Below are 16,985 nucleotides of genomic sequence, written 5' to 3' on the forward strand. Positions count from 1 at the left end.
TTTTTTGATGAATTTTTGAACATAGGACAGAGTATACCTACAGTGTCCAAATACATATTGACAGGGCTTTTTTTCAGCGGGAACGCCGGGAAACGCAGTTCCGCCACCTCCAGCACTGAATGTATGTAATGGCAAGGGGTGTGCTGGAGGGTCTATTGCAGCCCTCAAAATTTCCACTCGCCTACTCGCACTTTGCGAGTGGAATTTAATTGAGGTCGAGTGTTCCAATGTTCCAGCTGGGCTCAGATGGTGGTGGATCCGCTCGACTCGGCCTGGGGGCGGGTCTGCTCGGCTTTAGACAAGCCGCCTCCCCAGTCATCTCTATGGAGGGCTCTGTGAGCCGCGCTGCACACTGGGAAGTGTAGTTTCCACTGGGAAGTGTAGTTTCCAGCACAGCCCCGCGGATTCTCTCCTCACTTACATGCCGGACTTGAGGCGGCAGAGAAGATGCGTGTCCCAGGGCAGCGAGGAGGAGAAGAGTCGGCAGCGAGAACGCAAACTTCGGGTGACAGCCTACTGGGGTGAAATGAGAATCGAGACGTTGGGGAGACCATCAGAGAGAGAGAGAGAGACAAGTCCGAGTGTGTAAGTTTGCACAGGCAGGCAATGTACAGGGATGATGGGTGCAGGCTGTTAACTTACTGACTCACACTCCTACCTACCTTATCCACTTACCGCAAAGTGACGTAAGTCGGCTGATTTTGCGGGGTTATATCGGGATGGTGCCTCTAGCTAGAGACATCATCCCGGTACCGTTGTTTAGAGCCGGCGGTCGGCTTTCCGGCGGCAATGACCAATGCGGCTAGGGAGCCGCTCGATCGTTAGCCCGGCGAGCGGAAAGGTACGGCCCCCCCCCTCCCGCCGCCTTCGCGGCTCTGCCCGGGTCTCCCGTCCCACCAGGAGACCCGAGCTACCAGCCGGCACATCCGCCGGCTGGATGGAGTCCCAATCTAAGCCGGATGCGGCTTTGATCGGGTCTCCGATGACGTTACCCGGAGGCGGCGTCCATGACGTCACGTCCGGGTTACTCTGCTGCTAAAGGTCGGCAGATTCAAAAAACGAGTGTATTCAAAAATGCCGTTTTTGGCATTTTGAATACATGGAAGTGTAATGGAGGGGTTTGGGGTCTTTTAGACCCTCGATCCCTCCATAAAGAGTACCTGTCACTGCTAATTGCTGTCACAAGGGATGTTTACATTGCTTGTGACAGCAATAAAAGTGAACAGATTTTTTTTTTTTAAAAAACCTGTGTTAAAGTTAAAAAAAATAAATAAATAAATAGTAAAAAAAATTTTTAGCAGCCCCCCGTCGCCATTAGCTCGCGCACAAAAGAAAACGTATATGGAAGTTGCGCCGCAAATGAAATCACTGTTCACACCACACATGTGAGGTATCACTGCGATCGCCAGAGCGTGAGAAATAATTAAAAAAAAAAGAGCTACACTCTAACTCTAAACTGGTAACCATTAAAAAATTTTAAAGCGTCGCCTATTGAGATTTCTATTGCCTGTAGTTTGTCGCCATTCCACGGGTGTGCGCAATTTTAAACCGTAACATGTTGGGTATCTATTTACTCTGCGTGACATCATCTTTCAAAATATACAAAAAAAAATGGGCTAACTTTACTGTTTAGTTTTTTTTAAATGCAGTGAAATGTGATTTTTCCTAATTATTCCAAAAAAATGGCGTTTTTTAAGACCGCTGCGCAAATACCGTGTGACAAAAAGTATTGCAATGACCGCCATTTTATTTTCCAGAGTGTTTGGGGGCTCTAAGTTATTTTCTAGCAAAAAATACTGATTTTAACTTGTAAACAAAAAGTGTCAAAAATAGGCCTGGTGGGTAAGTGGTTATTCAAATAAGAAGTGGAGCACAGTGTAGCCACCCATAGCAGCCTATCAGAACTCAGCTCACTGAGACCACACCAATGTAAGGCAGGCTCTGTTTGGTTACCAGGAATACTGCACTGAGTGTTCAGGTTCTTGTCTCTGTAGTGTGAGGATGTACAGACAGTCGGGCTCAGTGCAGTAGCCATACCAACTGTACTGGCTTCTGAATGGTTGCTATTAGGCCCCATTTAACACCTAGCGTTTTATGCACAGCATGCATAGGGCAGCCCATTCATTTAAATGGGGGTATCATAAGGCAAAATAGCTCATTGAGCTTTTTCTGCATTCAGTTTTTTTTATACACCACTTATTTTACGGTGCTTTCACATTTTTGCACGCAGAAAAACACGTCAGCTTGTGTTGCTTGGGATGCCACTAACAACGAATGGCACAGCAAACATGATGTGGTTTTAGCATGTTTTATAAATGCACGCATACGCAATTTTGCATGCGTTTACAAAATACATATGAACACAAGTATGAGTGGAGCTTTAAGGATGGGGTCGGTGAGAACCCAGAAAGAAGGTGTCACTCCCGCCCAGTAACTTAGCGTAGCGCACCTCTCAACCCTACAGTCTGTACGCAGTGCACCTCTCAATCCTGTACTTTGTATGTAGTGCCTGTAGTAGCCAATCGTTTTTTATCCTTATTTTATTTATCACAGTCGGATCAATAAAATATGCTTTATGTTAATACTTTTAAAGTTGTTGTTGATAAATATTTTTGTAACTTAATTCTGCATACAACATTTAACAGTGTCATTTAATGAGATAATTTAGGAGGGCGTGTTTAGGGGTGGAATTATAGGCGAGGCAGGGTAGGGGTTGGGTGGGGCAACTGGTGGCGAGTAACTCTTAAGGCCTGGCTAGTAGCTCAGGACTTGAAATTTTGAGCCCTGGTCTATTGTCACGGGTGTGGATCTGTTTTTGTGTAAAGCTCTATTGTTGCTGGGGGGTCTTATGTTGCTGGTAGGGATCTACTATTGAGGGAGATTGTTGCTAACTGATGGAGGGTCTATAGATGCTGTCTGCTGGGAGATCTGTTTTTACTGCTGGAGGGGTCAAGCATTTCTGGGGGTGGATCTTTTGTTGCTGGGGGTGGTATTTTGTTGTGGGTGGTCCATTGTTGCTGTGTGGGTGTCTATTTCTGTGGGGGGGGGGTCTATTGTTGTGTGGGGGAACTATTGCTGCTAGGGGGTGGAATCTATTGTTGCCAGGGGGGACCCATGGTTGTTGGGTTGGGGTCCATTGTTGCTAAGGGGGAAGTCCTTTGTTGCTGGGTGATCTATTGTTGCTTGGGGGGACCTATTGTTGTGGGGTCTATTGTTGCTGGGGGTGGTATTCTATTTTGGGTGGTCCATTGCTGTGTGTGGGGGGGGGGGTCTGTTGTTGTGTGGGGAAACTATTGTTGCTGGGGGGGTGGAATCTGTTGCTGCTTGGGGGGACCTATTGTTGTTGTGGTGGGGTCCATTGTTTCTGGGGGAGTCTATTGTTCTGTAAGGAATCTATTGTTGCTGGGGGGATCTATTGTTGCTGGCTCCATAGCATTTATTTTACTGCTTTTCTTGTTATTAGACAAGAACAAATTCCATACAAATTATTTAGCTCCACAAAATTATACTTGGGGCCGTTCATGCCTGAGCCGCCATCCAAACAGTTGGACCCCCTCCATCTTCCTCCCCCTCCTCCATTCCTTCCACCCAGCAATCCCTCCCTAAATCTTCTGGAGGTCAAGTGGTTAATATTATGTTTAATATTATTTTATGTTTACTTATTTATTTTTTCAGTTGCTAAAAAAATGACATAAATTTAATTTATGCACAGCGTTGCATGACCGCGTAATTATTAGTTAAAGTAACGCAGTACCATAGAGCAAAAAATGGCCTGGTCATGAAGGGGGGGGGGGGGTAAATATTCCAGAGGTCAAGTGGGTAATATTATCCACTTGAGGGGAGGGGAGGGGGGGGGTAAATTTTCTGGTGGTCAGGTGGGTTATATTATTAATTATAATATTTTATGTTTATTTATTTATTTTCATGTGCTACAAAAATGACATAAATTTAATTTATACACAGCGTTGCATGACGGCACATTTGTCAGTTAAAGCGGCGCAGTAACGTATAGCAAAAAATAGCCTGGTCATGAGGGGGGAGGGTAAATCTTCCAGAGGTCAAGTGGATAATATTAATATTATCCACTTGAAGGGGGGGGGGGTAAATTTTCTGGAGGTCAAGTGGGTTATATTATTAATTATAATATTTTATGTTCATTTATTTATTTTCATGTGCTAAAAACATGACATAAATTTAATTTATACACAGCGTTGCATGACCGCACATTTGTCAGTTAAAGCAGCGCAGCAACGTATAGCAAAAAGTAGCCTGGTCATGAAGGGGGGGGGGGGGGTTACATCTTCCAGAGGTCAAGCGGATAATATTAATAATAATAATAATACAATTTTATGTTTATTTATCTTTTTATTTTAATTTTTTTTTATGTCAATTTGTTTTTATTTTATTTTTTTTCATTTACAATTTTTATTCCATGAAAATTAACGTATCCTCTTTTTTTCCACTAATCTATGTAACTTTATAAAAATCCAGCATGTTATTCCTTTTCTGGCAGCCACCCAAAACAGAGATATCCATTTTAGGTGGAGTGGAGTGGCGGACCTTTAACAGTCGTTGTCACTTATTCCCATCGCCGCCGCCGCCGGAACATTGTGCAGTACCGCCACTGACAGAGGTTGATCAGAAATCACACTATGACATAATCTCCAGTCTTGCTGGTTTTGGGTAATTATCTCATGAATTATTAATGAGCCCCCCCTATGCTGAGTCCAAGAACAAAGGGCGGAATGTGTCAATGGAGGAGAGCAGCGGGCAGCAATTTGGAAGAATAGAAAGGGTGGAGATACCTTGATGAGGAATGTATGGTACTAATTGACTCGCCCTTGCACTAGGCAGGCAGTTTCCTCTGCGGCCTGCCAGAGACGGCGGCTCGCTCAGCGCTGCATACTGAGCGGAGGATTTAGAGTCAAGATTGTAGACTTTAAAGGGATTAATGCATGGTGAGATTGGGCAGAAGCAAACAGTATTTCCAGCGAGTGATTAACAAAGTACTTAATTCACACCAGTCGCTGCTTTTCCAGACTTCGCTCCTCTAATGCTAGGCCCTCATCAACATTTCTCCGCACGGAAAGGTGTGCCCTGGCCTTTCTAAAGCTGAACTTTAGACGATAAAGGAAAAAAAAAAATCACTATTTTAACAAGTTATTTACTGTTAAAGCTAAACTCAGGGCACAAAACTTTAAAATATATTTCTCAGTAGCCACGCAGGATATAAATCCACTTTGCGTGCTTTGTAATCCCAGATATTACCTTGTAAAATTAGCAGTGATATCATCACTGTGCTGTATATAGCAGAGAGCAGAGCTGTGGGAGGGGCCCAGCAGGTCACACCCACTACAGAAAATGACAGAAGGAGGGGGTGGAGACAAGACCAGTCACTCTGCACTAGGAGAGGGAGCAGAGCTGTGGGAGGGTCCCAACAGGTCACACCCACTACATTAAATTACAGGAGGAGGGGGAGGAGACAAGACAAGTCACTCTGCACATGGAGAGAACAAAGCTTTGGGAGGGGTCCAGCAGGCCACACCCATTACAGGCTGCAGAAAACTACAGGTGGGGGAGGAGACAAGATCAGTCACTCTGCACTAGGAGAGGGAGCAGAGCTGTGGGAGGGGCCCAGCAGACCACACCCACTACAGAAAATAACAGAAGGAGGGGGTGAAGACAAGACCAGTCACTTTGCACTAAGAGAGGGAGCAGAGCTGTGGGAGGGGCTCAGAATACCACACCCACTACAGCAAATTACAGGATGAGGGGGTGGAGACAAGACAAGTCACTCTGCACTAAGAGGGAGCAGAGCTGTGGGAGGGGCTCAGATGACCACACCCACTACATACAATTACAGGAGGAGGGGGTGGAGACAAGACAAGTCACTTTGCACAAGTAGAGAACAGAGCTTTGGGAGGGGTCAAGAAGGCCACACCCACTACAGGCTGCAGAAAACTACAGGAGGGGGAAGTGACAAGACCAATCACTATGCATAAGGAGTGAGAGCAGAGCTGTGGGAGGGGCCCAACAGACCACACCTACTACAGAAAATTGCAGGAGGGGGTGGAGACAAGACAAGTCACTCTGCACAAGGAGAGAACAGAGCTTTGGGAGGGGTCAAGAAGGCCAAACCCACTACAGGCTGCAGAAAACAACTGGAGGGGGAGGAGACAAGACCAGTCAGTGCACCCTGAGAGAGATCATACATGGGACATTTTTTCCACAGCCAATTGCATTTTTATTATAATTGGCTTCAAAGGATCCGATGTGTTTTGTTTTTAATTCGTTTTTATTTTAATTTTTTTGGCAAGTAGTGGGAAACTAAGTATGAGAGTTCTGTTCATAGAATGCGACTTTGATGCAACTTTACACTTGCTGGGACTCAAGTAGCATCAAAGTAGTGCAGGAACCTTTATGTGTCCAAAGTTACATGTTAGGGTTAAATGGTAGGGCTAGGGTTAGTGGTAATCATTAGGGTTAGGTTTAGCGGTAATCATTAGGGTTAGTGGTAATCATTAGGGTTACGGTTAGCAGTAATCATTAGGGTTAGGGTTAGTGGTAATCATTAGGGTTATGGTTAGCTGTAATCGTTAGGGTTAGCGGTAATCATTAGTGCCGGTTCACACTAGTATGCCTTGTCAGGTGACTTGGTCAGCCTGACAAATCGCGCACCGTCGCGACCCATTGTGTAGTACAGGAACGGTTCTAATAGGAGCGACACAAGTCGATCCGACTTAGAAAAAGGTTCCTGTACTACTTCGGGGCGACCTGGAGCGACTTGCATAGACATTCATTTTATGAAGTCCGTGCAAGTCGCGCCTTCACAGGTCGCCCCCGAAGTCGTGCCGCTTCAGTGTGAACCGGCACTTAGGGTTAGGATGAGCGGTAATCATTAGGGTTCGGGTTAGAGTTAGCGGTAATGGTTAGGGTTAGGGGTAGTTATTAGGATTAGTGGTAATCATTAGGGTTAGTGATAGCGGTAATCATTAGGGTTAGCAGTAATTGTTTGTGTTAGAATGCTAACCCTAATAATTACCGCTAACCCTAATGATTACCGCTAACACTAATGATTACTGCTAACCCTAATAATTACCGCTAACACTAATGATTACCGCTAACCCTAATAATTACCGCTAACACTAATGATTACCGCTAACCCTAATAATTACCGCTAACCCTAATGATTACTGCTAACCCTAATAATTACCGCTAACCCTAATGATTACAGCTAACCCTAATGATTACCGCTAACCCTAATAATTACCGCTAACCCTAATAATTACCGCTAACACTAATGATTACCGCTAACCCTAATGATTACCGCTAACCCTAATGATTGCTACTAACCCTAATGATTGCAGCTAACCCTAATGATTACTGCTAACCCTAATAATTACTGCTAACATTAATGATTACCGCTAACTCTAATAATTACCGCTAACCCTAATGATTACCGCTAACCCTAATGATTGCTACTAACCCTAATATTTACCGCTAACCCTAATGATTACCACTAACCCTAATGATTGCTACTAACCCTAATGATTACCACTAACCCTAATGATTACCGCTAACCCTAATGATTACCGCTTAGCCTAATGATTGCTACTAACCCTAATGATTACCGCTAACCCTAATAATTACCGCTAACCCTAATGATTACCGCTAACCCTAATGATTGCTACTAACCCTAATATTTACCGCTAACCCTAATGATTGCAGCTAACCCTAATGATTACCGCTAACCCTAATAATTACCGCTAACACTAATGATTACCGCTAACTCTAATAATTACCGCTAACCCTAATGATTACCGCTAACCCTAATGATTACCGCTAACCCTAATGATTGCTACTAACCCTAATATTTACCGCTAACCCTAATGATTACCACTAACCATAATGATTGCTACTAACCCTAATGATTACCACTAACCCTAATGATTACCGCTAACCCTAATGATTACCGCTTAGCCTAATGATTGCTACTAACCCTAATGATTACCGCTAACCCTAATAATTACCGCTAACCCTAATGATTACCGCTAACCCTAATGATTGCTACTAACCCTAATATTTACCGCTAACCCTAATGATTGCCGCTAACCCTGATGATTACTGCTAACCCTGATGATTACCGCTAACTCTAATAATTACCGCTAACCCTAATGATTGCTACTAACCCTAATGATTACCGCTAACCCTAATGATTACCGCTAACCCTAATGATTGCTACTAACCCTGATAATTACCGCTAACCCTAATGATTACCGCTAACCCTAATGATTGCTACTAACCTTAATGACTACTGCCAACCCTGATGAATACCGCTAGCCCTAATGATTACCGCTAACCCTAATAATTACCGCTAATCCTAATGATTACCACTAACCCTACTGATTACCGCTCACCTTAACTCTAACCCCAGCCTCTAGCCCCAGCATGCAACATTGGACACAATAAGGTTCCTGCACTACTTTGCTGCTACTTGAGTGCCAGAGAGTGCAAAGTCACATCAAAGTTGCACTCCATGAACAGAACTCTCATAATTTCCTATTAGACGAACCCCCACCCCCCCAAAAAACTCATAAAAAAACGCATGTTCAAAAATGCACAGGAAAAAAAAAAATGGCGGAAAAACGCATCAACACACCCGGTGTGACTTAAAAATAAGGATTACAATTAGTCAATGTTGTGAAAGCAGTGAAGTTCTACTTTAATTATACACCCATGCAGCGGTGAATTCAGCAACAGAGCCAGCAGCAAATTTTTGAAAAAAAGAAAATAGTGAAAATAGGACGCGCGTTCGGCTTTAGTGGATTGACCTCGCTGGTTATTATCCCGGCCTCTCATCACACATCTCCCGTCCCCTGTCTGCGCCATTGTGCTCCTGACACGGTCAGTATGAACAGCTCCTCTCCTGGAGGGTTAAGACGGATCGTACTGACAGATCACAGCGGCAGACAGACGGACACTCGGCGGATTCCTAAATTGAAGACCGGCGTTTTCCAGGCCGCTACCAAGTGACCGTTAAAAACCAAAGAGCGGACGCAGCGCGACGCCCTTCAAGAGACACAAAGCGATGTGATTTCAGTCAATCATTTCCAAGCAGATGATGCTGGAGAGACGGTCAAGGTCACAGAGGAGGTGATGTGCGCTGTAATGGGAGGCCGGCCAAAAAGGGGATCTGAATGGAGCTTCATTCATTTCATTCTTCTTTTTTTTCATTTTCTTTCTAGTTGTCTATATATAAAGCTGCAGGATTTTCTGTATCCATCTACAAAGAGCAATTCTGCAGAATCATTGAAAAAAAAGGAAACCTGCACTTTTCTTCAATAAAACAACATGACAACATTAAAGGGTTACTCCACTTTTCTGGCAAAAAAATTGCAAATAAAAAGAAAATGAACCACATGACCTCCAGAAGATTTACCCCCCTACTAAGCCAATTCAGGCACTTGTAAAAAATCATCATTTTTTTGCTAGAAAATTACTCAGAACCCCCAAACATTTTATATGATTTTTTTTTTTAGCAGAGCCCCTAGCGCAGTGGTGTCATACTCAATTTAATCTTGGGCCGCATCAGCATTATGATTGCCCTCTCAAGGGCCGGTTATATCTGTAAGACTAGATGTCCAGAGCATCCCCTACCCTTACATCAGACATCAAGAGCCTCCCCACCATCAGATATTGAGTCCCCCCACTCTCCCTTACATCACAGTGCACCCCCCTTATCTTGTGCTGCTGCTGGGAAGAAGCTGTTGGCATTGCTGGAAAGCAAAAAGTTCAGGGTCTGGAGGAGGACCAGAGGGCTGGAGCATCTCCTGCAGCTGCAAGGGCCACATGAAATGGCCTGGAGGGCCAGATTCGGCCCGCGGGCCTTATGTTTGACACATGTGCCCTAGAGCAGTGGTCCTCAACCCTGGCCTACAGGGCCCACTAACAGGCCAGATTTTAGGTATTACCTTGGCAGAGATGTATAGTAACAAAGTAGAACTACTTAAGTACTGTACTTAAGTACCGAAATGCGGTATCTGTACTTTCCTAGAGTAGAATTTTTTTCTCCTACTTCTACTTTTACTTCACTACATTTTTTCGATGATTTCAATACTTCTACTCAAGTATTTTTTTTTTGTGCTGCATAGTTACTCGTTACTTTTAAAAAAATGACCACTGCCAGAACAGTAGATGGCAGGTTGCATAAAGCTCAAAAAAATGTGTATAATGTCATTTGTAAATCAGCGCATACGAAAATAAAGGCTGTGTATAATAAAAGCTGCTATACCAAATCTTTCCAATAAAAAGAAAATATGAAACAAACAAATAAATGGTGCTACAGCGCTTAAAGTGCATCAAGAAACTACTAACAAACACAGGTTAATCATTTGAATAAATCATTTGAAATAATAAAAAACAATATGATGTTCAAACTTTTGACTTCTTTCTTTAATAACTACATAACACAGTACTTGTACTTCTACTTTCAGTACTTGAGTAGAATTTTTTTTTCAAAACTACTGGTACTTTTTACTTTTAGTACTTAAGTAGCAAATTTTTTGAAAAAACTACTTGCAATACTTAAGTAAAAAAAATGTTGAATACTTTAGTACTTCTACTTAAGTAACTTTTTCTGTGAGCACTTCCACTTCTACTCAAGTCACTTTTTGATCGAGCACTTGTACTTTTACTCAAGTAGAAATTTCGAGTACTTTATACAAGTCTGTACCTTGGGGAGATGCAGACTAGAGTACTGCAATCACTGAGCAGAAAATGATATCACCTGGGATGTATTTCAGTTATCTTGCAAATCTGGCCTGTTAGGCCCCGTTCACATAGGGGCGACGCTACCTCGGAGCGGCCGCCATGGACTTCATAACATTGAAGTCCATGGCGGTCGCCTCCTGGTCACCCCAAAGAAGCTCCGGACCCTTTTTCTAAGTCGGAGCGACTTGTGTCGCTCCTATTAGAACGGGTCCGCAGCTTCCCTATGGGAGGCGACCTACGGCGACCTGTGAGGCGACCAGGTCGCCTCACAGGTCGCCTTAGTGTGAACCGGGACTTAGTGGGCCCTGTAGGCCAGGGTTGAGGACCACTGCCCTAGATAATAAAATAGGGGTCGTTGCAACTTTTTATGTCACACGGTATTTGTGCAGCAATTTTTCAAACGCCTTTTTAAAAAAAAAAAAAAAAAACTTTCAAGAATAATAAAAAAAAAAAAAAACAATTTAGAAACAATTGAAATTAGCCCAATTTTTTTGTATAATGTGAAAGATGATGTTACACCGAGTAAATAGATACCTAACATGTCATGCTTTAAAATTGCGCACACTCATGGAATGGCACCAAATGTTGGTACTTAAAAATCTCCATAGGCAATGCTTTGCAAATTTTTACAGGTTACATGTTTAGAGATACAGAGAAAGTCTTGGGCTACGATTATTGCTCCCGCTCTAACGTTCGCGGCGATACCTCACATGTGTGGTTTGAAAGCCGTTTACATATGAAGGACTGACGTACGTATGGGTTTGCTTCTGCGTGTGTGTGAGCACGCGGTAATTGGGGCGCTTTCATTTTTTTTTTCTTTACACTTTTACACGCCAGGCAGGCTCTCCGCCATGATTTGTAACAGCAGCCCTGCAAGCCATTGGCGGCGTGCATTTGCGTCCCCCTACCTGTAAGTGTCGGATCACATATATATATATATCAGTGGCGGCTGGTGCTAAACATTTTTGGCCATAGAGACTATCAAAGGTCATCTTGTCTTTTATCGCCTCTGTGACCAGCCGGCTATACTGTCCAATCGTATCTTCGGCGCACCAGGGGAATTGTTAAGCCCGAGAAACGTTGTCGAATGGTGAGAGGGGGAGAGACGTCCCCTCCCACCACTTCTGAAAGCGTTCCAGTGGCTCATGAGCTGCTCTGAATGCTTGTAAGAAAAAAACAGCCACCAGCTGAAAAAAAAAAATACTGGGGTTATGGTTGATACCTTGAGTCATATTCCCAGTAAACCACAATGTATATACAGTACATTACATTGACAAAAGTATTGGGACGCCTGCCTTTACACACACATGAACTTTAATGACATCCCAGTCTTAGTCCGTAGGGTTCAATATTGAGTTGGCCCACCCTTTGCAGCTATAACAGCTTCAACTCTTCTGGGAAGGCTGTCCACAAGGTTTAGGAGTGTCTATGGGAATGTTTGACCATTCTTCCAGAAGCGCATTTGTGAGGTCCGGCAGTGATGTTGGAGAGAAGGCCTGACTCGCAGTCTCCGCTCTAATTCATCCCAAAGGTGTTCTATTATGCCTTAGTGCAGACTTCTGGGAAAATTGGTGAGCCAATCACACAAGCAGGAAATGATGTTTCTGGGGGTGTGGTCAGTATACATTCTGTGTACAGAACAGCTCCAGGCGGCCATATTGCATTTTCAGAAATCAGCTGCAGATTGAAAAGGAAAGGTCATTTGTAATAACGTTCAATTACAACATGATTTTTGTCGCAATTGTATACGCTATATTGTTTTTTCTTCATTTGCTATTTTTCCCCCCACGAAAGTGGAGTTTACCCTTTAAGACTGGGATGCCAATAAAGTCCATGTGGTGTAGAGTGTAAAGGTAGGCATCCCAATAATTTTGACAATATAGTATATACGTATTGTGGTGGGCAAGTGGCTAAAGGAGTATGTTACTTATGTTATTTTTGTATACCGTATATACTCGAGTATAATCCGACTTTTTCAGCATGTTTTTTATGCTGAAAAAGCCCCCCTCGGCTTATACTCGAGTCACAGTCTCACTTACCTGTTCTCTGGTCAGTGCGCATGCGCTGCTGCTGCTTGAGAAAGCCCATACATGTTCGGCTATTCCCGGGCAGACGGCGCATGCGCCGTGACGTGCTGGCGCCATTTTTAAATGTAAGGCGCCTCACCGAAAGGTAAGTAAGTCTCCACCTCAGCACCTGCATCTCCTCAGGAGATGCAGTGCCGCGGGCATGGTACAGGAGATTCTCCTGTACCATGCTGCAGCACTGCATCTCCTGTACCATCTCCTGTACCATGCCTGTACCATCTGTGCCATGCCTGTATCATCTCCTATGCCATGCCTGTACCATCTCATGTGCCATGCCTAAACCATTTCCTGTGCCATGCCTGTACCATCTCCTGTACCATGCCTGTACCATCTCCTGTGCCATGCCTGTACCATCTCCTGTGCCATGCCTGTACCATCTCCTGTACCATGCCTGTACCATGCCTGTACCATCTCCTGTGCCATGCCTGAACCATCTCCTGTATCATCTCTTGTGCCATGCCTGTACCATCTCCTGTACCATGCCTGTATCATGCCTGAACATCTCCTGTACCATGCCTGAACCATCTGTACCATGCCTGAACCATCTCCTGTGCCATGCCTGTACCATCTCCTGTGCCATGCCTGAACCATCTCCTGTACCATGCCTGTACCATCTCCTGTGCCATGCCTGAACCATCTCCTCTACCATGCCTGTATCATGCCTGAACCATCTCCTGTACCATGCCTGAACCATCTGTACCATGCCTGAACCATCTCCTGTGCCATGCCTGTACCATCTCCTGTGCCATGCCTGAACCATCTCCTGTACCATGCCTGAACCATCTCCTGTACCATGCCTGAACCATCTCCTGTACCATGCCTGAACCATCTCCTCTACCATGCCTGTACCATGCCTGTACAATCTCCTTTACCATCTCCTGTACCATGCCTGTACCATCTCCTGTACCATGCCTGAACCATCTCCTGTACCATGCCTGTACCATCTGTGCCATGCCTGTATCATCTCCTGTGCCATGCCTGTACCATATCATGTGCCATGCCTAAACCATTTCCTGTGCCATGCCTGTACCATCTCCTGTACCATGCCTGTACCATCTCCTGTACCATGCCTGTACCATCTCCTGTACCATGCCTGTACCATCTCCTGTGCCATGCCTGAACCATCTCCTGTACCATACCTGAACCATCTCCTCTCCAATGCCTGAACCATCTCCTCTACCGTGCCTGTACCATGCCTGAACCATCTCCTTTACCATCTCCTGTACCATGCTTGTACCATCTCCTGTACCATGCCTGAACCATCTCCTGTACCATGCCTGTACCATCTGTGCCATGCCTGTATCATCTCCTGTGCCATGCCTGTACCATCTCATGTGCCATGCCTAAGCCATTTCCTGTGCCATGCCTGTACCATCTCCTGTACCATGCCTGTACCATCTGTGCCATGCCTGTATCATCTCCTGTGCCATGCCTGTACCATCTCATGTGCCATGCCTAAGCCATTTCCTGTGTCATGCCTGTACCATCTCCTGTACCATGCCTGTACCATCTCCTGTACCATGCCTGTATCATCTCCTGTGCCATGCCTGTACCATCTCCTGTACCATGCCTGTACCATCTCCTGTGCCATGCCTGAACCATCTCCTGTACCATGCCTGTATCATGCCTGAACCATCTCCTGTACCATGCCTGAACCATCTGTACCATGCCTGTACCATCTCTTGTGCCATGCCTGTACCATCTCCTGTGCCATGCCTGAACCATCTCCTGTACCATGCCTGAACCATCTCCTGTACCATCTCCTGTACCATACCTGAACCATCTCCTCTACCATGCCTGTACCATGCCTGTACCATCTCCTTTACCATGCCTGTACCATCTCCTGTACCATGCCTGAACCATCTCCTGTATCATGCCTGAACCATCTCCTCTACCATACCCACAGCCCTGCATCTCCTGTACCATGTCCACAGCCCCTACACCATGCCCACAGCCCCTGTTTTGGGTCTCGTGGTGGTTCAGTTGGGTCCAGTAGCTGCTGCATTTCCCACTTATACTCGAGTCAATAAGTTTTCCCTTTTTTTTTATGGTAAAAGTAGGTGCCTCGGCTTATATTGTATTTGGGTTGGCTCATACTTGAGCATATACGGTAATTTGAACCCCTAAACATGTGCAGAGGAATTAAAAAATAGGACATTTCCTTGCGCATGATTGGACAAGTGAGATGGATATAGCACACAAAGGTTTTCCTTCAGACCTTCAGTAAATCAACTTTAGATTTTTTTTTTTGGTTGGTTGGTCCAATTAATTGAACCTCCTGTTTCGGCAGGGAAAGTTGAGGCTGGCAGAGAAATGTGTTAAGTTTCAGAAGAGTGAACTTCAGTATAAAGGAACTTTAGTCTGAGGATCTGAGACCACGGAGAGTGCTGCAGGTCAGAAGGCTGCGCCTTCGCTTCGTCTGATGAACTGCTGATTACTTCATGCTTAACAAGATGCCGGCAGAGCCTGCTCCAGTCACTACCAGATAGCAGGCTCTGTAACATTACCGGATAAGCACTCTTAAAGCACAGTTCTGGGCTAAAATTATACTAGGTCTAGAACAATCAAACACTACCCCCCCCCCCCTTATTATTATTATTTTTTTGGGCATTTTGTACCTTTTTTGTTGTTCTCCAGCTGGACTTCCCTCCGACCTCGACGATGCAAGGTACGTAATTTCGGTATTTGCATCTGCCCCTCCTCCTTCCACCTGTGTGTGTCCTAGAAGATGACGGGACCATTCAGAAAGCGCAGCACGACTCGAGCATGCGCAGCAGGAAGCCTGAAGGTTGCCAGTTTCCCTTAGTTGCAATGCCAGCACCTGCACCGGAAACCGATGGATGAATCGGTTTGAGGGGGGCGACATCGCGGGATCCCTGGGCAGGTAAGTGTCCTTATATTAACCACTTATAGACCGCCCCACAGAGATATACCACAAAGGGGGCGGCCCTCCTGCATGAAATCACGTACCTGTACATAATTTCGTGCACAGGGTCTGGGGCATGCGTGTGCGCCGCCGGTGACCCGCTCCCGCTGTGATTGGACACAGTGGGGGAGACAATCAGCGGGTCCGGATGCAATGTCCGCCAAGACCCGCCAATGGTTAACAGGAGATGCAGAACGGAAGTCTGTCTATGTAAACAAGGCAGATCGCCGTTCTGTCAAGAGAGGAAGATGGAGATCTTGTGTTTCTGCTAAGCAGGAACATGGATCTCTGCCTTCCTCCAGTTAAGCCAACCTCCCCTCCACAGTTAGAAAGCACTCCCTAGGAGCACACTTGATTGCCCCTGATGTTAACCCCTTCCCTGCCAGTATTATGAGTACAGTGACAGTGCATTTTTTTTTAGCACTGTTCACTGTATTAATGTCACTGGTCCCCAAAAAAGTGTCAGTTAGGTGTCCAATTTGTCTGCTGCAATGTCGCAGTCCCGCTAAAAATCGCTGATTACTAGTAAAAACAATATATAAAAATATTACATCGTTTGTAGACGTCATAACTTTTGCGCAAACCAATCAATATACGCTTATTGGGATTTTTTGGACCAAAAATATGTAGCAGAATACATATTGACCTAAATTTATGAAGAAATTAGATTTTTTACATTTTTTTTAATGGATATATTTTATAGCATAAAGAAATATTGTTTTTTTTTTATTTTTCAAAACTGTCGGCCTTTTTTTGTTTATAGCGCAAAAAAACTAAAAAATCGCAGAGGTGATCAAATACCACCAAAAGAAAGCTCTATTTGTGGGAAAAAATACATCAATTTTATTTGAGTACAGCGCCGCACGACTGCGCAATTGTCAGCTAAAGTAACGCAGTGCCGAATCGCAAAAAATGCCCTGGTCAGTATATGGACACTTTATTGGATGCACCTGTTCAGTTGCCTAGTAGCACAAATTGCTAATCAGCCAATCACATGGCAGCAACTCAATGCATTTAGGCATCTAGACGTGGTCAAGACGACTTGCTGAAGTTCAAACTGAGCATCCGAATGGAGAAGAAAGGGGATTTAAGTGACTTTGAATGTGGCATGGTTGTTGGTGCCAAACGGGATGGTCTGAGTATTTCAGAAACTGCTGATCTACTGGGATTTTCACGCACAACCATCTCTCCGGTTTACAGAG

This window comes from Pelophylax lessonae (assembly GCF_965119305.1).
Source record: "Pelophylax lessonae genome assembly, chromosome: 10".
Classification (NCBI taxonomy): Eukaryota; Metazoa; Chordata; class Amphibia; order Anura; family Ranidae; genus Pelophylax; species Pelophylax lessonae.